Source organism: Callorhinchus milii, unplaced genomic scaffold, assembly GCF_018977255.1.
Source record: "Callorhinchus milii isolate IMCB2004 unplaced genomic scaffold, IMCB_Cmil_1.0 Scaffold9, whole genome shotgun sequence".
Taxonomy (NCBI): domain Eukaryota; kingdom Metazoa; phylum Chordata; class Chondrichthyes; order Chimaeriformes; family Callorhinchidae; genus Callorhinchus; species Callorhinchus milii.
The window spans coordinates 8,099,763-8,123,255 of record NW_024704750.1 but is presented as its reverse complement, the minus strand read 5'-3'; the positions used below and the strand labels follow the sequence as shown (position 1 = coordinate 8,123,255).

Sequence of the window (23,493 nt, the reverse complement as noted above, 5' to 3'; positions counted from 1 at the left end):
TCGCCCTGCCGGGAATCGAACCCAGGTCTCTCGCTTGCGAGGCGAGCGCTCTAACCACTGAGCTACAGGACTCCACAAATGTGCACTACACCATTTTTTAAACTATATTTTAACTTTCCTGTGTGAAACAGGCCAGACTGAAGCATCTGGCGAATTGGGGAAACCATAACAGAGTTGTTGATGATAAGAAATCTGGGATCCAGATGTTGCTGCCAAACTGCAAAAGGATTTCACACCTTTGCTGGTTCCACCCAAAAAGGACATAGGGACATGCTCCCCCTGTGATATAGACCGACACTTCAGCAATGCCATTGATTACACTGCCCAGTTATACTCCTCATCACAGTTTTTATAGTTTCTGGAATCTTTTATAGTATACCGTTTTTATCTTTTGGATCTTGCTTTCGCTAATCTGTTCATGGAGAGGGTGCATTGGTTGGTGTCATCTGGAACACAAATTTATTTTCTCCACAATGTGTTATTTTCTCCAAAAGCATAACTGGCCATTCAGAAAACACCAGGAATAAAGTGCCGGGAATCGAACCCAGGTCCTCTCGCTTGTGAGGCGAGTGCTCTAATCACTGAGTTACAGGACTCCACTCTGCTCCCTCGCAATACACTTTGTTAATTTTCAAATGTTTATGCAGTTCCCTTTTAAATGTTTTTTATGGACTCAGCCTCAAAAGCTACTTGTGGCAAAGCATTCCATTGTTCTAACAACCCTCTATGTAAAAAAGTGTCTTCTAACTGCACCCTTATCTTTTCCAATGACAATCTGACCTTATGCCCCTTGGTTACCGATTTACCAACCAACAAGAATAATCTTTAACTATTTATCTTCTCAAAGCCGTTCAGAATTTTGAAGACATCTATGAGATCCTCTCCTATCCATTCATTTCCTAAGAAAATAGCCCTAATTTTGCAAGCCTATTCTCATAAATTCATCGCTGGTACACTTGTATGAATTTCCCATGTATCTTTTATACGCTCACCTCAAAATTTTGGTCTTACCCAGGAATTCAAAAGGTTGATACAGCAGAATCTTGATAATGATAATCCACTCAGCTCCAGCTATCACCTGGGTGTTTCCCATCCCATCCAGCTATGGAGTCTCAGCTTCCAAATGCTATTCCGACATAACAGAGCCTTCATTACTGCCAATATGAAACCTCTGCCAAGGGAAGTGAAGTCTATGGATAGGTAAGGTTCCGTTGTAATAATAATCCTTGCATTTGACATAGCGCCTTATTATGTTGTTGAGACGGCCCAAAGTGCTTCACAGAATATATAAAGTGGACTGACTGTATTTTGGGGGCGAAACAAGGCAGCCAATTGCACACTTGCAAGTCTTTACAAGATATACTTGATAAATATGTGGGCATTATCTATTGATAGATACCTTTCGCTAAAATTATGCCACGTTGCATTCTATTTCTTTCCAGTTCCAAATTAGTTTTGAAGAAAAATGATATTTCGCAATCGCTTCAGATCTTAGACTAAGATGAGAGGCAACAATACAGAATCTTGAATGTTAAACTGGTTTATAGACCCCTATTCAGAACCTGATGCTATTTTCCAAAGGTCACTTTACTCTTCTATTCAGCACTTTTCCTGCTGCCTACATTGGCTGCTATTAAATACATCCCACACATGTGAGGATGGAGCTACACAGGATGGCAAGAGCAGTTGAGGCAGTGAAAGTAATTTTTTCCCACCTGCTGGCTTGTAAAACTACCCCAGTAAAATGGAGCAGCTTTATGAGGTGGCGAGAACACAGACATCAGAATTTTTTTTAAAAAAAGCTCATTTGCAGCAGCTGTAATTTTTCATTAACTCCAGTGAATAATGTGTATGAATACTTAGAAAAAACGGTCATAAAAATAGGCATGTGTTTAAAAAAAAGCAGGTTGTAGAATCGGACAGACACCTGCAAATGTTCATGGGATGCTTCATTTCCCAATCCTTCCAAAGCAAGATTTTGTAGAGCTATCTGTGATATAATTATGGTAAAGGGTAGAGGTAAATTATTTCCGCATTATAGCCTGCAATAGAGCAATGTTTGGAAGTTTATACCTAATGTTAAAATTCAATTTTCTTAAAAAAGGAATGATTTTATTATTTCAGAAGCAAATTTTCTTTGCAAATTGTAAACTATTAAAATTTGTAAATCTTTTTTAAGGTGTACAGTGCAAACTGGTGGATACTTTGTCTGTTTCAGGCATAATGTGCTCTGAGAGCTAGAGGTGGAAAGGATAATAATATTGGTAAAATATGATAATATGATTTGTGATTGTCCAAATGCTGCCATTGCATTATGCATAAATACTTTTCAGCTTTCTAAACTGGTTTTTATTCATAATTCTTACTTTGCCAGGACAGGAGTTAGGGCATTTCATTTGTCCTCGTCATCCTTAGGCTTGGGAGGAAAGAATCATGTGAGATTCCCATTCCTGATTGCAGTCAATGACTATTGCTTAAAAGTGTATGACCGGTGATCATGATCATGACTGTGTTTCCCCCACCCACCCAACATGGTATCCAGCCTCACACATAAAGTAAAGGCCACTCAAGAGATTTACTGTAAACTTATAGATTTGTATCCCAGCAAAGAGTCAGCACCTTCAGAAGGTAAAAATTGTTTTTAAAATTCAGACTGAAACTCTTAGAGCTCATGTGTAAAATTCTGGAGATAAGTAAGTCTGTGCTGCTGAAATTAGTGGCAAATTGCTATCATTTTATTTTCTAGAAATAGTCTAGAAAAGAAAAAGAAAAACTACACAAAAATATCTGGTGTTTCTCACTTGATAGTGTTTACTTAGGTTCCTGAATAAAGATCTATGCTTATGGGCAGTTTTGCACATCCTGAATTCATCAATATTGCTGAATTTTCCATTGTGCAAAGTTTTTTCCTATATTTTTGTAAACTGGAAGTGACATAAAGGCTAAAATATAACCTAAAATTGTCCTAATTCTTGGTTTAACCACTTAAGGGCAAATCTTTCAGCAGCAAGTTTGATCTATCTACAGATATCTTCCATTCATTCCTATGGTACAACATTTCCTTTTAAAGATTAATACTTCCACTTATAATTGAGTACCTTTGCACTCCAGGGATATAAAATTACTCTACGCTCCTGTGCCTTCAGTCTACCCATTAATCACTAATTAATGAGCCATAATCACATAATAAAAGTCTCAAAATGTGTTTAAAAATAGTGTTCAGAGACTCACATTTTTATTATAAGCAATTTAGAAACTAATCTCAAGCATAACTCAAGACTCACAAGACATTTAAATAAAAAGATAGAGCATTATATCACTGGGGTGGGGAATGCACCTAATGAATTACTAACACGTTACTCGCTAAAGGGTCATGTTTCAGTCTCTGTATCATTTACATTTTAACACACTAACTGCAGCTTTGATTTTTTTTCTCTCTCTCCTTCAAGGCCAGTAGAGCTGAATACTTCATATAAACAAGTTAACTGACTTTTGTTAACTCACCTTTTTTTAGTGCAGTAAACACGATTAATAAAATAGGTGATACCTGTGTTTTGAGCAAAAACATTTCCTTGTCCAAAGCAGTAAGTGTGCCAGTTACCCTCCGTTACCTTGTTCAAGTGATCATCTCTCAATAATAATAATCCTTGCATTTGATATAGCACCTTATCATGTCTTCAAGACATCTCAAAGTGTTTCACAGAATATACTGTAAAGTGAATTGACTGTATATTTTGTGGGCGAAACACAGCAGCCAATTGCACACAACAGTGTCCCACAAACAGTCGTGGATTGAGTGACCAAATTATTATTAATCTTTGTTTTTATTTTGTGAATGGATTTTTGCCCCTGGAAAAGCGATCTGCCAATCGACTAACAACCGTATTCCTACTTACTGTTAGGTAAACAGAGGTGTGTGGAATAAGGAAACTTGCCTAAGGTTTCGCAAGTATGATCTAAGATAATACATGCCAGCAGGCTGTTCAACTGTAGAGGGCATTACAGTTGAACAGCCTGAGCTGAGCCCTTTTTTATTCTCAACTGATAGCCACAGAGACATGCCCTTTTCAAAAATGAATCACTTGATAGTGATGGGAAACACCTATTTTAGTTCATTTTTTTCCTCCTTTGTAGCTTAGTGTTGCTGAGGCCAATTTTAGGTTTCCAACAACCAACCCTGGTGAAATCAGCCAACTGAATGCAGTCCAGGGCTTCAAGTTGTGGTCTATTGAGCTGCAGGAGATATATGGATAAAGTGACAGCTGGCTTCCTCCATGCTATTTCAACCGTTACATGTTACCTCAAAATGGTAGTTGGTGCAACCAGTTGTCTTTAAACAAAGTCTTCAAAATTTGTACATGCTTCACCTGGGCTGTAAATCCTTCTTTTCATTCTCAGTTGATGTGAACAACTTGGGTAAACCCCCTGTACATTGTAATTTATTTCTTTTTTTTGGTCCAGAACAGACCCACTAAGGAATTATACTTGGAACTTTGTTGCCCCTTTCGTAGCTCAATCTTTTTGTGTTGGTCTTGGCCTTTTCAAGACAACATCTTGCATTTATATAGCTCCTTTCACATCAGGAAGACCTTACAAAATGCTTCACCCAGTTGACTGGGAGCCCAAGGTTGTTGATATTTTTGTCTTGGTTGGGAATAGTGCAGGCAAGTGTGAAAAGGAGGCAATATAGTTAGCTAATCCACTTGGAGGATGTAATATTGGATGTTAATGATGATCATTACAACCACCTTGTAATTCTTTGTAATTCTTGCTAAAGGAATACAATGCTGCTTAGCCTGAAACAAAACCATTTTTCATTTGAGTTGTAGAAAGGTCTATTTAGCTGTCTCCTTTTTGAATCTCAGGTTCCAAGTTTCATAAACCTACCTTGATTTAGAGGGAAAACCTAGTTAAACACACTCTAAGTAGAATATGCAAATGTTTTCAAGTTAGCATATTGTAGAGTCTCTGAACACACCTTCCGCTATCTTTCCCCCACTTGCCCTCCCTGCCCCCCCAGCTCACCACCCCAGCTTGGGTGCAAACCTTAGACTGTTCAGGGCCTTGGAACATCCTCCTGATGTGAAAAGAGCTATATAAATGTAAATTTGTATTGCGTTGTGTTATTTCTGATAGCTCAACAAATATACTCTGCACATTTCTTTGATTTGTGAGTCTGATTTATAATTATAAATGGAAATGTTTATTTAGCGATTTATTCGGATTCCTTTCCTTCTGTTAGATGTGACCTTTGTCCTTTTACACAAGAGATCAGCCAGTTGGAGATATGTTGTGACTGGCCTTTAACAATGACATATTCGTTGAGACAAATGATGAAAAGGATCAGGTTCAAAGCTTCAAAATTTCTAAGAAGAATGGAATAATGTACTTACTTGTCCTTCTATTTGTGAATGAAACATGAAAAGAGGTTGTAGTCTTACACTGAATTAATCACTACCCCAATATGTATTTTCGGAATGCAAACTTTTTAACAAAATGAACCTGGTTTACAATTCTTGCCTCCAGCAACCTGTTGTAGCCTGTATTCTAGCGTTTGATGAAGTCGGATAATATCTTTGATATTTTGCAGGAATTCTGAGTCATATAACAGTATGTATCTAATTGAGGGATGGGCATATCTTCTGTGTCAAAAATCCTTCTTATACCAGAAGACAAGGAAACTGATTTTTCTGTGTTGCCATTTGAACATGAGCATAAAAATTGAGTTTGCAAAATTGCGATAGTACAAATCAGCATTGATAACAACATATCATCTGCTGGTTGTGCAAATCTGGCCACGACCACTAGCTGTCTAGTATTGGAGGTGACTCTCTAGCTCTCACTACGGAGACGGTGTGGGCAGGCTTACAGATTGTGGAACTATTTTCTGAGGGGCCACTGGAATGACACATATGCTTTAATAATAATGTTGGTGGTTCCTGACACAGCTTGCAGATCCCATCTTCCCTGTTACTTCTAGCAGCGGGAGAGAGTCATTTTGAAGGTAATGTTCATAGGTCTTGGCAAAGATTATTCATAGGAAAATAAAAATTAATTTTGTGATGCACAGCAGTGACACCTAACCTCAGAACTGAAAATACAGCCCTGACAAAATGAGTAATAGGTGATTGATCAAAGACAGACTCCTATGGGTAATAAACAGATGCTAATATACTGGCACTCAGCAGGACAGGTCACAGCCAAATTGCTTATTTCACTTCAGAGAATATCTCAATTTAACTATTTAACTGAAAAGAAAAGTAAAAAACAAAAGCAATTTTTCATATACCCAATCTATTCTATCCTCTTGACTGAATGTTGGGACTTGGTTGACAATATCTGTGTTTACTTAGATTACACATGTTACCATTCTTATAGGTCAAATCCTGTCACAGGATCGCCTTGTATATATGTGCATTCTGTTTATTTGGGATTGAAGGAACTCAAAGATAGTCTGCTCCTGTTTGTGTGTCTATAATGGTTTAAAATAATTTGCAAATTAACTTAACTAAAGTTTTTTTTTGGTATTCGTAATGAAAGGTAAGGAAACTAATGTTATTTTATAAGATGTGGAAAAAATATGCTGAATTCAGCTAAATTTGCTTTGAAATTCAATGTTCTTAAACTTACTGACTCCAAACCCCATGCTGTTTAGTCTCTGTGTGATTTTTGGAGTTGGCAAATAGGGAAAAAACATAATTGTCTCCTTCTCCTTGGACGCTCTCTTCCCAAAGCTGGCTTGTGTCGGCAAATAGTGACTTTACCCTGACTTTCCTTGGTTATTTTGTCACAATGTGGGGAGCAGAAGAGAAAGAAGTTTATCCAAAGTAAAACAAAACATGCACATGGATGTAAATTAGAGATTGTTTTTGGCAACTTTATCCCGGTTTCTTCTCTCCTCTCTTATTGTGATAGGATAGTTTTTTTAATTATCTACAGTAATATCATTACTCAATAAGGCTGAATTGCCTTTCTCGGTTTATGCTTTTTTAGTCAATATTTTGGTAAACTTTAAATATANTTTTTAGTATACTCAGAAATTAGCATATCTCTAAAAGCACAATGTATTTCAATGTAAATTTCCTGATAAATGGAAAAAATGATAAAGATTTAGAAGCAATACATGCAGTTATGCAAGCTGCATTACTTCAGGCTAGCGTAAAGTCATACAGTGAAATTTTCAGTTTACCATTGAGATGTTTTAAGACTATTACTTTACCTAGGATGGATTACTCAAGTTACCTTAATTGATTTATAGGCGCTTAATTAGATCTGAAATTGGGGTAGGTATTAAATTATTCTCAGCACTTAAATTATTGTAAACATCTTGATTAATGTAGAGTATATGATATTTGAATATGTATAAATATTCTTTCATTTGATATTGCCCCTTTCATGTCAAGAGGTAGCCTCAACCAGCTTCACAGGATATACGGTAGCGTATTGTGCAGTCTGGATTTTTGCTAGAAAAGATGAACCACAAAACGCTGGGCATGTTGTAGTGGGAAAAAATGTGTGAGGGTGTAAATTCTTTCGCTAGTAACTGTACCATTGTACGTTTGTAATGGGATTTGCCCTATTCTGGAGCACATAGTCAAAAGTCACTAAAATTAATGACGAGAGGAATTTTGTTGCCCTCCATTCCCAATATAATTCCCTCTTTTAAACAAGGTTAAAGACACAGGATTCAGGAGGCTGGAGCCCCAAAGTGCGCTGTCATGGGAGAGGTGGGTTGTGGTTTGTTTCTCTTCTTTTCCATACCACTGGGTTCCATTCTCAGCCTCATTATTGAGAGGCAGTTAAACTAGACAGCTGAACAAACGTGCATGCTGGGCACTCCTAACGGAGAAAACATAATCAGAGAAGGTACCATAGGGCCAAACATGTGCATTTCCAGCTGGCTTCTTCCAGGGATGGACTGGCTATATGGGAAATCGGGAATTTTCCCGAGCGCCCCTGTGACTGGTTCCAGAGTGATTGGGTCCTGATACTGACCAACCCATAATATAACATCTAGTCGAGTGACAGTTCAGACCAGCCAATCATCACCTAGAGCCTGACCTCCCCGATAAGCGACAACAACAACGACAACAAATTGCAGTTGTATAGTGCTTATCACATCAGGAGAAGAAGAAGTGGTTTTATGCTGAATCGGCCCCTGTTTTACCAGATAATCCTGAGCCCTTTTGGGGAGCCAGTCCACCATTGGCTGGTTCAGTAAAGGTGAAGGTGCGGGAGCAGGTTGACCTCTGCAAATGGCTCACACTTGAGGGAGGACTGAAAAAGGGAACGGAACAACCTACAAAACTGGGAGATCAGAGTGTTACAAAGCAACAAATTGCCCCCTCTGGATGTACAAGACTTGAATTAAATTAAAAGAACGATGAAATGAAGAGGAAACCAATCTCGTGACACAGGCTCCTGCTTAGAACAAGTTAATTAAGCTCTGACAGCCCTGAACAATCCCAAAATAAAGATGGGTCCAATGCCCAAAATATTGAACATTGAGTTTGGGACTGATTACAGCAAACAGTGTCCACTCTGAGAGGTCAAGGAATGGGAGTGCAAAACAAAATGTTAAGAACTACAGCTAATGAGGACCCTAAAAGTTAGGGCTTTCAATTCAGTGGCTTAAAACAAAGAATTTATTGTCGCTTATGTTATTTGTTTTACTTTTTAAAAGCATTTGATATATAAATGTTAAACATATTAGTAAAACATTCTGAGGAAATTGAAGGTCGGGTAATGATAATGAAGTTGTGATATAATGTGTCATGCCTGGAGAAAGAAAGAACGAAAGGAAAAAGTTGTTACATGAAATGTCTCAAAGTGCTTTATAACAATTAATGTCCAGTCTAGTGACTGTTTTTCCAGGCAAACATAGCAGCTATTTCATTCATATCCAGCAAACAGCTGTGAGCTGGCCGTGAACTGAATGGTTAAGTTTTATCTGGCGGATTGTTAACCAGTCGACCAGGAAAAGCTCCCTCTCTTTTTGAACAGTTATCGGATCTTAATATCCATTGAAGAACAACCGTACCAGTACTCGATTTAACGTCTCATCCAAAAGACACCACCACTGATAATGTAGCAGTTCCCCCAATACTGCATGGAGTGTCAGCCAAGATGATGAACTTATGTCTCGAAATGGGACCTTTGGGGTCAAGAATAGGACCAACTGAGCTAAGCTGAGTACATAGCTCCCATCCTGTGAGTACTCTGTTCCAGACAAGTGAACCAAAGTAGCTTTCGCCCACTTCCTAGTTCTTGGCTATTTATACATTTTCTTTATGTTCACAGCCTGCCTTTTTGATGATAGGACTGTAACAGAAATGAAGATTCTTTTTAAAGAGGGAAGTAAATGTAAATTCACATGATACAAAATATAGACTGTCTCATTACTGAGTGAAGATTGGGACATTTTCCAGCTCTATTCTACATCACTATCACAATAACATTGCTTCTCACTGGTCCTGCAGAAAACCCATGCAACAGATTTAGAACAGGACGGATATAAATTTCGGAAGTATCCCACAAGATCCTCAGTCGTCCTAATTACAACTTGATATTATCTAGCACAAAAGAGGGATCAGTTTTAAAGTCTACGCTTCAGGACACGAGAGTAGAAACATAAGGTGTGTTTTACGTAATAGTCTACATGAATTTGATAAGGGCACAAGGAGGAGATGATTGTACTCGGTTTGATAATTGGGTTGATTTCTGGATCACTGGCCCACACCATCCATGTCTGGGTTTGCACACAGGGCAGGCAATGAGGAAGCTGCAGGTCACATGCCACTGGTTTCCAGTGACCACTCTGACCTTTCTAATCTATTTGTTTTTTAGTGGAGTAATTATTTAAACCTCTGTACACTTCTCATTGTTAGGCAAGACCTGAGCCCCTGATAACCTTAGGTGAGAAACTCGCTGAAGTTAATAATGGTGGACAGTGTTAATACGTCATTAGTGAATCATTCAGGAAGACTGTAGAATATTGAAAACAATCAAATTTGTGTCCGAAACTAAATTTGACTCTGTCAAGTTTCTTCTCTGACCGAGTATTGTTCATGTCATTTTGTAAACGGTTCTGCAACTGTATTTTTAATTGTCTCCCACAAATGGCTGCCAAGCTGTGCAGCTCTGAGTGTCAAATTAAAATAGTTTTGATCAATTTTAAAAAAAAGTTTTCAAAACTGAAGCTCATCCAATGAACCATTTTATTGAAATGTTCTATTTTCAGCAGTAAAAAGAGCAATTTGTTCTTTATGTATTCTCCTGTGGTGCACTTTGTTACTAAGTCATGGATTGTGCAAAATCAGCACATGAACATCTGTGTTCTGGAATGGATTTAACCAGAGACTAATTTTCAATGCACTTTTTGTTAATGAAGGATATATTCTCTGCAGGCTTTCCATTATTTGCTTCCCCCACCCCCCCGCCCCCCACCCCACCCCATTTCAGACGTACATGTACAATGAAGCGATGAGCAATGTTTCATATTTGAGAAGTGCATATACAGTATAAACTAGCTTAAAGACTCCGAGCTGATTTCACATGCTCAGCCATCACTGGGCTGGATTTGGCTGAAGGACATCTCTGCCGTTGGCAAACACACTGCTGCACAGTTTCGTTATTTTCCTTTTATGTTGCCAGAAACACATTCAAATATGCCAATGTCTTTTAGGTGTGGTAGCAGCTGTTATATTCAAGTGCAGCTGAAACACAGTGGGCAGTCTGCCTGAGTGGGTTAAGTGGGCCGGTCAGATGCTAAAATCCAATTTTTTTCACAAAAAAACAATTGCACAAGTGCATAGCTGGAGATCTTCCCTGCTGGTGACAGGAATCCACACCACCACAGCCATCAACTGAAAGCTCAGAGAGAAATGTAAATGTGCTGCCTTTGGTGTAACATTAATCTTTTGACTGGATTTTTCTCTGTTCAAAGTTACACTCCCACTTCACAGGACACATTTAAAGCCAAATCAGTGTTATCAACATTCTATCAACATTTCAAAACATCCTGCATCCAAATGAAGAAAGAAATATGAAAGATAATGGCCCAATTATATCACAACCGCAAGCTTGAACAAATGATTTATTATGGAGTTAGCAGTAAATTCAATTCAAGCAATGCTTATTTTGTTTAGTATTATCTGATGATGTTTTTGCACAGTTTAGACTCTGGCTCTATGGCACAAGTGCAAAAGAGTCTAAGACCATATATTCTGTATATTCATTTTAAAGCAGCGATTTGAGTGATGTAAATTGGGATCTATGGGCAAGAAACCAGCCTTTTCCATTCCGAGTCCTGAATAAAATGAGTTCCTCTGTTGGAAACTGGCATTTTTTCTTTATAAGTTTACTTATGATGACATGATTTATGAAGGCAAAAAGCTTGATTTGTGATGCTGCATGGTTACAGCACAGCCTGCTGTGTCAATAGATAAGACAAAAGTGAATTGAAACACTCCTCCATTCCTTAGGGATATTGGTGAATTGCCCACATAATTTGCTGATTAAATGCCATCTGTTCAAACAAAGTACTAAAACGACGGTAGTAAATTTTAGCTGGGTTCTCTGAACAGTTATTTTCACTTTACAGAGCTGGTGATTTTTGGAGGGGGAAATTAGATTTTGTTGCCTCCACTGATTCAAGCCACCTTGTATTGAATATTCACATTACTAAAGCCATTGTCATCAACCAACAGTGCACGATAAATTTCAAGCAGGTCACAAAACAATATGATAACCCTGTAAAGGAATTATAATTAGATGAAGATTAATTTTTAATTACTGAGACGTAAAAGCTAACACTACTTTTGTTAGGCATAATAAACACGGGTTCGATTAACCCGTGCTCCAGTTGTTTCTTATTCTGCAATGTTCCGATGGAAAGAGTTATATGGGTTGCTTTCGTTTCTATTACAGTAGTTACCAATTCTAAATTGGAAAACATTGTTATATTTCATCATATTTATTATCTGTGTGATTATGAACTTTTATTGAGAAAACCACAGGTAAAACCAGCTTTCACCTTGAAAATGCAAAGCGACTCTCGACTTCTTTCTGGCGCGGAAGAAGAGGAATAAATAGATCAATGTTTACTTCAGACCAAGCACAGCTCCTTCATTCTCTTGTAATGTCTTTATCACTTTCAACAGCCTTGCACATCAATAGGTTTCACATCTGACTTGTGTTTTAATTCTGATTGAATCCACATAGCAAAGTGTTGATTCTGTGTGCATTATGTCACATATAACACCCCTTATCATCTATTTATAAGTTTTTTTAAAAAAAATTACAGATACTGTTGTGTGAAAAATAAGAAAATAAAAAGCAATAATAGCAACAACAAATTGCATTTGTATAGCGCCTTTCACGTCGGGAGGATGTCCCAAAGCAGTAATGTTGTAGCTCATTTAAGTGTCTATTCTTCCTGTGCGAGCCGAGATAGTGAGTGTCAGCAGGCTATTTGACTCTGGGGAGCCTGATGCCAAGCCTGTTCTCGACTAATGTTCACACACACACATTCCAGCAAAGTCCCTGGATAGCGTTTAGGAGTGAGAATTTTGACTGGTTTATTTCTCCCCCCCGACCACCCCCCTCCCCCACCCCCACCTCCAACCACCTAGTCCGTGATACAGAAGCAATCCTAATGCCTCTAATGCCTCTCTATCTGACATCAACTAATTCAGTTTATCTGATTTATGATAATAATCCACACCGTGTGATAGTTGCTTCATATTCCTGTGGTACATCAATTCTAATCAATTATAAACACATTAGTTGTCAATGAATTCCATGCAGATGAATTATATCAACTGAATTTGCTGTGGAAATACAAACAGGGTGAAATGTATTCGTTGTACTGTAAATCCTCCTAGATCGGAATATATGTTAGAGTTAGACTGTTGCAAGATGAAGCATAAGGTTCTCTGAAACAGTATCAGCAATGTATTTCAGATTAAGTCTAACTTTTGAAGCATTCATGTTCACATGCACAGAAAGCAGTCAACCTTACCACAAGAGGGCTGAATTATAAACCAAAGGAGATGGTCATATGGTTGTATACTGTCCTGCAGTGATGTGTGCTTTTGGGCACCGCACCTTAAACAAGGTATACTGCCCTTGGAGGCCATGCAGCAAAAGTGGAAAATGAATTGAAGAAATTTATTGATGAGGATGGAATGAGAAATCTGGGGCTGTATTCCTTTGAACAGAAGAGTTTGGCGGGATGATCTGATCAAGGTGTTTAAGATAGTAAAGAGAATTGAGAGAGTGGATAAGGAGAGATTCTTTCCTATGGTTCTAGTATTTAGCATAAAACAGCATAATCTAAAAAAAATTAGAGCTTGACCAGTCAGTTGTGGAATAAGAAATATTCTTTACTCAGAGAATTGCGAGATTGTGGAATTCATCTCCTCAAAATGCTATTTATGCAGAGTCAGTGGAAGTGTTTAACAGGGAAGTAGATGAACATTTGGCTGGTAAAGATTTCAGGAGGCATGGAGAAAAGTCAGGTAAATGGAATTGAGTTACAGATCAGTCATGATCTAAGAAAATGGCAAAGCAGGCTCGCTGGGCTGAACAGCTAATTCCTGTTCCTGTGCTCTTATGTTCCTAAATATGGTGAAGATTCCTTTTCACTAAAGTTTCAATGTAGAGATAAACATGGTGACTCCCTAAGTACCTGTTCTGAAGACAAATTATACATAATTGGGGCATGAGATAGCCTAGTGTACAATGGGAAGAAAAGACACAGGAAAACAAGCATAAGGAAAACAAGAAAACAAGATAATTAATGCAGGAAAGCAAAATAATAGAAATATAGATAGCATCCTAACAAATACATTATCTACCTACATGTCAGAGTTTCAGTGAAATTGGTTGCCAATATAAGTTGCCTTATATCTATGATCAGCAAACATCTGGTTCTACCAGTATATTTGTGCCAGAAACAGAATGGTTTAAGTACAGTACTAATAAAATAATTCATAGGTTTTATATGATCACTTTTTTAAAAAATAGCCTGTGGTGAGTAAGTTGATTGTAGCCAACTTGATAGTTAAAGGCATAACAATTTTTCTCAGCACCCCTGGGTTAGGAAGAGGAAAAATCAGCCAGGGCTCTCACGCCTGATTGCTATCCAGTTCACTGTACTTGAAGATGTCAATTGTCACTGCTTGGAATCCTTCAAAGTACCTTGAAGTAGTGCAGTCTGTTTTGTGTATACAAAAAGTTCCTGAATAGATTGCGGTCGAGAGCATGAATGCTACCATGGAATCCTGCAGCCCTGAAAGTATGCACTACATGAAAGCAGTGACATTGTTTGCATAAAGTGTAAACAGCAGCACCCACAGTTTAAGTGTAAAGAGTTGGATTAGGCCGTTTAAGTAATTTTTCTTCGTGTAGGTTTGTTTCTTTAGAAGTTGATAAGTAAAGGAAGTGATGGCTCCTCAAGTGGTTAGTTCCAGTAGGTAGGAGCTGGTTAGTGTCAGAAGAGTCCGGTGGCAGGAAGTACCTTTCATGGCTTTTTAAGACTACTTTTAGTGTTATAAACGTTTTAATGATTGTTATTTACTCCTTCATCCCGGACACAGACACATCACAGGACACCTGGTGTTTCAAGTAAGACAAGACTGAGCATGTTACTTCATACACCACCTCAAGTGTTTTGAATTAAGGTGTATAAAATTATTTCATTAGCATTTATTGGATTTAAGTGACAAATAATTAGTGCAGTTCACATTAGTTAGGGCCACTCTTTGTACATTTAAGATGCCTGAAAGGCATTCTATGTAGCATCGAAAGGCTGGCATGTACAAGACTTGCGTCATACTCAGCGGTTAAGGGGTTAAGCTGCCCACGTTCACAATATCAGCATTGCTTAAATGATGCAAACAATAAGATCAGACTGTTGAGCACTAAACAGGAAATTCAGAAGTGAACTGGCTTTCTTGAGCTGAGATGTTAGTGAAATAAAGAAGAGAATGAATTGGATCTAAATGCTTATGTACACTATGTATAAGCTCATACATATGTTAGTCTTTATGTCTCAAAGATCATGAGATCAAAGGGTATTTATGGAGACAGTCAGTTTTTGTTCATATCCAGGTGTGCTTCCAACAGAAATCGTGTACAGACCACCCACCTTTTTTAAAACAAAGTTGGTGAACATCCATTTTCTTTCTTTCCTTCTGGTACATTGATACAATTGTAGATAATCTGTTTTTTTGTTTTGTTTGAGAATTGCTTTGTGATTAAAACTTAAAAAGAATAAAGTTCCCCCATCCGCCCCATCCTTTATTGCGCAATCGCCATTCAATAGCCTTCTCTCTCTCGTTGGGAAGTTGGGGGGGGGGGGGGGGGTTTGCACAAAGAAGAATTAGGAGACGCAGTTTGGGTGAGCTGTGCTGAACACTGTCAGTTTTTCATCTCTCAGAGATGGGGATGACTTTCTTCCATATGACACTCTCAACGAGCACAAAAACTGATGAAACTCAGTCAGCTAAGATAACAGATCTGAGCGGCAGGCAACTTTGCTCAGTGACCTGATCACTAGGCAGGGTAAGGCTTACACCATTGGGATGCCCCAGGCAGCAACTTTTGCTGCAAGCACTTTAGCACAGATTTTGTTGGTTATCTCATTAAGACACAAACAAAAGCTGACCATCGCTGTGATGGCCTTTCACCTCATCCTTTTTCTAATTAGGATAGAGTTTACATTTTTTTTAAAAAATAGCCAAAACCGTACCACAGCTGTAACTTGGCTAAGTTTTCTTTCTCTTTGTTAGCCACACTTCAAAGTCAATTGACTGAATAACTAATGTAGATGTTAATGGCAGAGGCAAGAGGTGAAGCAATCCTTTTTTTTTACCTATTAACTGCCAGTAGCAAGTATACCGGTTACATATGTTAACAAAATTACATTGTGATGTTTTTAACATCTGTTTTATTTGGCTAACCCGAAAAAGAAACATTTCCTGCAGGGCCTCATTCTGCACTAAGAACAAGCCAAGTCAGGTCTTGAAAATGCATGATGGTCCTTATTATCACTTACATTGTTGTTATGATTTCATGCCAGTTTTCGCAGATTATGTTTAAAGTAAGTAAATGATACAATGGATGTGCCTGATTCAACACAGAATGAATGGTTTGGCTATTTCTGTTGTATAAATTGGCCAGGTTACTAAAGATTGTTGATGCCTGGTTTAAACTTTGATAAGAGATCTCATTAAGAGTTCCAGTAGTACATTAAGCCATCTTGAAAGCATGCTAACGTTGGAAATGAGCAGTTCATCCAGTTTCCTGAAGCCAAATCCCATAAAATCCAGTATACTGTTAATGTCACCATTGTAATATCATACTGCAGTTTTTGGTACAAAGTAGAATGAATATTTAAATATAGCCACTCCTGTTGACTGATCATTCCACTTAGGTTTTGTTGTGCAGTTTTGAGTCCTGATGTTATTTGATTGTTGAAATCATGCTCTGGAGAATGGAACCAATCTCTCGGTGTTGTCGGGCAATAAAACGTTCATCCTTTAACATTTTCAGTGTACGTACTCATTTCTTTTAAAGTAGAGATTGTAGTATCTGCTAGACCTTCGAATATCAGGACTGCAAGCTGAAAAATAACACCTCTGAAGGAGTTGTTGATAAGATTTCAGGATTACCATGTCTGAAAACCTTGCAAATGAATCCTTGTGACCATCTATCTTTAATAGTTAAAATTATTATTTCAAGTGAACCTCTTCTTTCTTTAATCTCTAGTCTTCCTCACTTCTAATTGCTTCAAGCGACATTTACAAGACTGGCATTGGCTCCTAGAGAAGGCTATGTTCCTACTCCAACTAGGATTCCAACAGAGTCTGCTTTACAGGTGGAGAAGTAGCTACAATAAGTTTTAAAAGTGAAAAATCATGGAGAACAATAAGGGGTTTCACTGAAAAACTTGGGGAACATTCTTTAATGTATTTATACACTAGAGGGCATAGAAACATAAGAACAGGAATAGGCCATTCAGCCCTTCAAACCTGTTCCATCATTCTATTAGATCATCATGGCTAATCTATTCCTCAACTTCATTTGCCTCCTTTTCTCTATTTTGCTTGATATCCTTACTCTAACAAATATCTATCGATCTCAGTCTTGAATATTCTAATTGGCCCAGCATCCTAGAGTCCTGTAGGTTAGTGGTTAGAGCACTCGCCTCGCAATCGAGAGGACCTGAGTTCAATTCCCGGGCAGGGAGAAACATTGGGCAAGTTTCCTTACTCCACACCCCTCTGTTTACCTAGCAGTAAGTAGGAACCTGGTTGTTAGTCGATTAGATTGGTTTTCTAGGCATAATCCCTTAAAAAATGTAAAAAAATAATAATTTGGTCACTTAATCCAAGACTGTTTGTGGGACACTACTGTATGCAATTGGCTGCCGAATTTCTCCCACAAAATTTAGTCAATTCACTGCAGTATATTGTGTGAAGCTCTTTGACATGTCTGGAAGATGTGATAAGTCGCTGTAGCAAACGTAAGAATTATTATTATTATTATTATCCACAGCCTTTTGGGGGAGAGAACCCTTTGTGTGAAAAAATACTTCTTGGTTTCACTCCTAACTGGCCTAGCACTAATTTTAAGATTATGCCCCCTTGTTCTGGATTCCCTCACCAGAGGAATTAGTTTCTCTGTATCTAACCTATCAAGTTCCTTTATCATTTAAATATCACAATTAGATCACTCCTCAACCTTCTTAACTCCAGGAATTACAAACCAAGTTTACGCAACCTGTCCTCACAGTTTCACTCTTTCAGCCCCAGTATCAATCGGGTGAATCCACGTTGTACCCCTTCCAAGGCCAATATATCTTTCCCGAGGTGCAGTGCTCAAAATTGCACACAATACTCCAAATCGGGTCTGACCAAGACTGTACAACTGAAGTGGATCATGATGGATTTTCATTTGGAGGTTCTTGGTAGGTTGGAGGTGGGCCAACAGAAACTAAATTCAGCAAAAGACATATTAGGAGATGAGAGAGAGGGATGAGCAGCAGAACAAATGAGTAGTAGGAGGAAAAAACTCAACAAATTTCTGTAAAAATAGGAAATTACATTATTTTTAGAATCTTTCACAAACATGCAAAGAACTAAAATAGATTGTGTTTGTTTAGTGTAGGATTTGCAGGAAGGTTATAATAGTAATTCTTTTTAAACTATTACCTAATATCTCTCTAAATAGCCCAGTGACTAAAGGCACCTCCCAAGATTAAGCCATAGACTAGAAGGCCATTCCTGGATTGTGTTGGAATAGATGATCTTAGATAGTGCAGCAGTTAGGACAATACAATTGACCTTGTGGGCAAACATTGCTAAACAGCCTTCCAACACCCAATTTTGGACTGAATTCAAGAGAGGAGGGTAAATGGGAGGAGACGTGGAGTGGGAGGGTGGGGGGAACTAAAAAAAATCCCTAATAGTTTGAGAAAATTACAGTTTTTTTATATAGATATATTATTCAGCTGGAGATAATTGGAAAGCAAGCTTAATATTAAAGATTAGATGAAAGGCACACTTTGAATCGTTCACAATAAGTCTTTCTAGTGACATGAGGAATGTTATATATAATATATAATATGTACTTATACAGTTTATGGTATTGCAGATATTGTATTGGGGTTAACTTCCATGTTGAACAATATAAAGTATTTACCGTACTTTCACAGTATCAGATCTCTTGTTTCTGTTCAAGACCTCAGTATGCAGACTGCTCCTGGTAATAAATCTCTCTCTCTTGTGTACCTTGATCTTCCATGGAATGGTGTGATATCTGATGAAACGTAAAATAAAGTAATGTTTTCTTTACAACTCTGGCATAGACATCAGTATGGCCAACATATGGTCAAGTCATTAGTATTCTGCATAGCATTTTTTCATCTTTACCTCTCACTTATGTAAGGGGCAGGTGGTGATGTGAGTGACTATTTCTTCCCCCTCCCAAAACTGGCATAAATTGCAGCATCTTATTCGTGCCCAGATGAGATCAGGTGACTTTATATGGGGAACTGCTGAATGTCCAGGAGATAAACACAATGAACTGATTTGACAGTAACTTTAATAATGTTTTATTGCAATCATCTTGTTTCCCTTCCCACCCCCCTTTTTCCACATACCTCTCCTGTCCTGAAGTCACTGACTCATTGCAGGTGATACTGAGGGCATAGTAGGTGAAGCCAACCTTATCTCAATTCAGAATCCGTGACTAGCTGGGGTGACGACCCAGAGCCTTGGGACGTCCTCCCGACGTGAAAGGCGCTCTATAAATGGAATCTTGTTGTTGCTGTTGTTGTTGTTGGAAAATGATCAGGAGTTGGCTAATTTTTTCCCTACCTCTCCGTAGTCAAGTGGGAATGAGAGTAACATGGTTCAACGGATCAAACGTATGACCTTCCTGCCCTGTACAATTCAGTGATTCACTACTCGATGTATTTATCCACTGATATATGGTGGTAAATCCCCAATTATAATTTTATAAATGTGCCTTTTATGTGAATTCTTACTTTTCACATTGAAATATGTGGCTGAGCCACACTTTTGCTTGGTATGATGCTGCCTCTGTTCACTTGCACCTGCTGGCTTATTAGCTTGTGTTTATGGATCGTGCTTTTCCAGTTGACATTAACTGTCAGAAGCTGACTGAGTGTTTATTTCAGTGAGTGCATTGAACTTCATTTTGACGTACAGTTGAAAGTGTCTGTTATCCATCTGGTGCAATTCATCTGCTGCAGTTACTCAGGAAAGCTGGGGTCATATTTAAAGCTAACTTAGCTTTAACAATTACAAGACTTCAGTACAGGTCAAACGCTATTATTAGGCAAGTTTTGAAAACACCGACCTTTAAGTGCTGTAGACTGTGAATATAGGGGAACCCCAGTGCTAAGGGGCATACACAGCTGGAGTGTTCCTTTTGTAACCAGAGAGCTGTGCCTGTGTGTACATTGGTAAACATGTTGAAACTCACGAATTGTCCACACTGAAGCTTTTTCAGATCTTTAATTTCTAGCTTTGATTGACAACTTTTTTTTACTACCCGTGATAAGGTGAATGCAGACATACTTGTCTCTTTGCCTTGTCTCAGTAGCACAGCATAATGTACTACTTTAGTTTGCTTTCTGGAACTGTGTTGACAATTTAAAGGAAGAGCAGTAAACAGTAGATAAGTCTCCAGTCTTTGAAATCAAGAGTTCTAAGGAAGATCCTGCCTCTTTACTTAGTGGCTATATGTGTGACTATGATGTGTATTATTAGTTCTTGATATTTTTACTCTAAATGTTAGGAAATAATTATACAGCTCTACATTTTCTCTCCGGAAAAAACACTCTAATGTCACAAGCCAACCATTTACCATCTCTGCTGCATGTTGTTGGAACATGTAAACTGAAAGGTCATAAAGTATGAATTCAGTGCCTTAAAAGCTGAAATAAAATGTAACACATGCAATTAAAACGAACTACCTGAGCAACACGCTTCTATTGCATTTAGATGGCATGAACATCTTGGAACAGTATTTGATGGAATTATATTTTGAGGATGGAAATGTGCTGAAAAACCAATAACTTGTACATATTACAGATGTGTGGCACACACAATTCTACTGAAGCTCCTGTAAGGTTAAGTAGCAGATAACATTATATAGAAATGAATGTGTTTGATTAGCAAAAATGTACTAAACATTGTCAAATAGAAATATGAATATTAAATACCCTATATCTTCAATTGCTCTAAGTAAATACTTGAAAATCCTTTTCATCAAATTGTGTTCATTTATTCGGAGGGTATAAAGAAAATAATTACAATGCAAGATGGTATTGGATCATGGGTTCTTGTGCAATTATCAGTTGATAAATGCACAAACATTTCAAAGTTTATTTTTAAAACGTTTTTATTCAATGCAATGCCTGTATTTAATTCAATGAATTTTTCAATCATTGTACTATTGAGAGTTCCAGAGGACAGTGGTTAAAGGCTAATGATTGGAACACTAAGGTTCTGCTGCTCTGTTCACTTACTGTGGGAAATTATTGGATAATGGGATTCCTCACTATAAACATGCATCAAAGATATACCATATGCAACGAATGGAGCAGAAATGACCTCTAAAATGTTTCAATCTTTTTGGATATCCATTCTCCACAAGTGCTTTGATGAGCAATTAAATAGGAATGTTATTGTAATTGCTTCTTGAGAGAAGTTTAGATTCTAGAGTTTCAACAAATCTTTCCCTTAGGAATTAGGTGATGATGCATTGTTAAACCAGGCAGCCATCCTTTAAAATCTGATAAACTAATTGCAAGCATTTATAGAAGATTATTGAAGGAAGTTTGAAGAATTGTTGACATTTTTCAGAGGATTTTCTTTAGAAGAATTTGACCTCAAGTTTATGGTGATAGTCATTTGTTCTTTTGCTTTTTATTAATTTTAAAGGCCAGTCTTTAAATCGGCAATGTGTGCAATGTTGTCGATTCAGGCATATCTGAAAATAAAGACAATCTGCAGTATGGTGAGGGAATGTTAACTGTAGCAGATGACGAGAAAGATTCAGGTGACGAAGCCCCCTCTAACCCTAACCAAATTTAACTAAATCTTCCAGAATACTCACCCTACCTTCTTCCCATTCCAGCATCAATCATATTCTTTTTCTAGATGTACTACTAAGAATATGATTATTCTTCGCATCACTTCCTCCCTTGCCTCCTTCAAGGTTGGATTCAAGACCTTTCTCTTTGACCGTGCCTTTGGTCTCCCTCCCACCTCTCTGCCTTCCCTCACCCCTACACCACTCCCCCATGCTTTGGGACGTCCTCCCGACGTGAATGGCATTCTATAAATGTAATTTTGTTGTTGTTGCATGATAATATTGTTATTTCATGCTGGGGTACAATTGGCTTAGTGCTAGTAACCATCCAGTATCTCTTGATGCAACCAACCATAAAATGTCTTTCGCTGCTTTCAAGACACACAACAATGTATGGATCTATTACCTGTTTACCCAAATGCTTACCTATATGTACAAATGCACAGCTCTTGAAATGTGGGATGAGCACCAAGTCCTCTGAGTCCTTGACCACTAACTGCATGGGTATGGTCAGCATGTCTCAATTTACTCAACTATTACAGATGAACCAATGTCTATCTGGATAATGGATAATGTCTATCTCTCTGAATCGAGCAAGATCCTCTCTTCAAAGTAACCACAACTACTACAACTGCTCCATCGCTGTAGATGAGGTTGAGGTGTAGTCATGTTCACTGAGGTTGTTACCACCTGTGATTAAGCACCAAAGGCAATACCAAAACAACTGTGTTTGGTGGCCAGTGCACCTGGAGGCAACAGGGGGAGCACTTACCTTGTTATTCCCAGTTGCCATCGACGCTTTGGAATGCACCTACACTGTAAATGAGGCAGTATAGAAATACCCGCAACTTCAGAGTACTACTGGGCTTGTTCTATCTGAAGTAGCACGGAAATTTCCTGCAATATAAATGGTGTCATTACAAATTTGGGAGATCTGCTTTATGGAGAACTGAAGTGGAAGCCTGAGCTCAGTTTTACAACTCAATGGAGATATTCAGCCTTCAAAGTCAACACATCCTGTGGCTGTAAACAAAATGGACAGATAGGAATGAGTTGCATGGCAGTAACACAATTGAAGGTCCAGGTGATGTTACAAACCAAAGAGAGCAAAACCCAAGCCGTTTACACATGCTATCTGAACATGAAGGACAGGGTTGTAGCAAGGGATGTGTGTGTGTGTAAAGAGCAAGTAGCTGAGATAACCCCATTGTCTCAAACCTATCAGAAGTTAATTATTAAAACATTATCAACTCAGTGCCACTCTACTTTGTATCAGTGGCTCTGGCTCAGATTGTTATAATATATTTAGATACTCCTTGCCTATCATTTGTTCATAAGACTGCATAGACAATTTGAATTGGATTCACAGATGTTGATAGATTCCTGGTGACTGTCATCGCATTGACCTACAGGGAGTGTGCTACGGCTATTGTGATATAAATAAATGCAGGATTTTTACTCATTTAATTTTGAGAAGGAATATTGGATTTGTCACTATCCCTGACCACTCATGGATTTCTGTAACCATCTGCCATGAACAGTGATTGTTTTTATCATCCACCCCCACCCAACATTACCACAGAGGCTAAAATGCACAAGTGCAGCATATTTTTTAACTTTTCATTAGTATTTTAATTTACAATTTCTAAAGCTGGTTTCAGATGTACTGCCATCCTCATTTTGAGAAATCATTGGATAATAATATTTCTTGCAGTTGTTACAGTTTGGTATCTCAAATTGCTTCACAAAGTATCTGTGCAGTGTAGTCACTGTGTATTTGTCAGTGAATGGGAGAATCACAAGGCTCTGCAAGTTGTGGAATGGTCCCTCAGATAAATTAGGGCCTTTTGTTTAGCCATTGGA

The 23,493-nt window shown here is 38.1% G+C and overlaps 1 non-coding gene across 1 annotated transcript; it reads right to left on the bottom strand.

The window, feature by feature from the left end:
• Positions 1–72, bottom strand: trnaa-cgc. Its single transcript has one exon. It is a non-coding gene; the product is annotated as a tRNA-Ala (tRNA).
• Between the last annotated feature and the right edge of the window lie 23,421 nt (positions 73–23,493).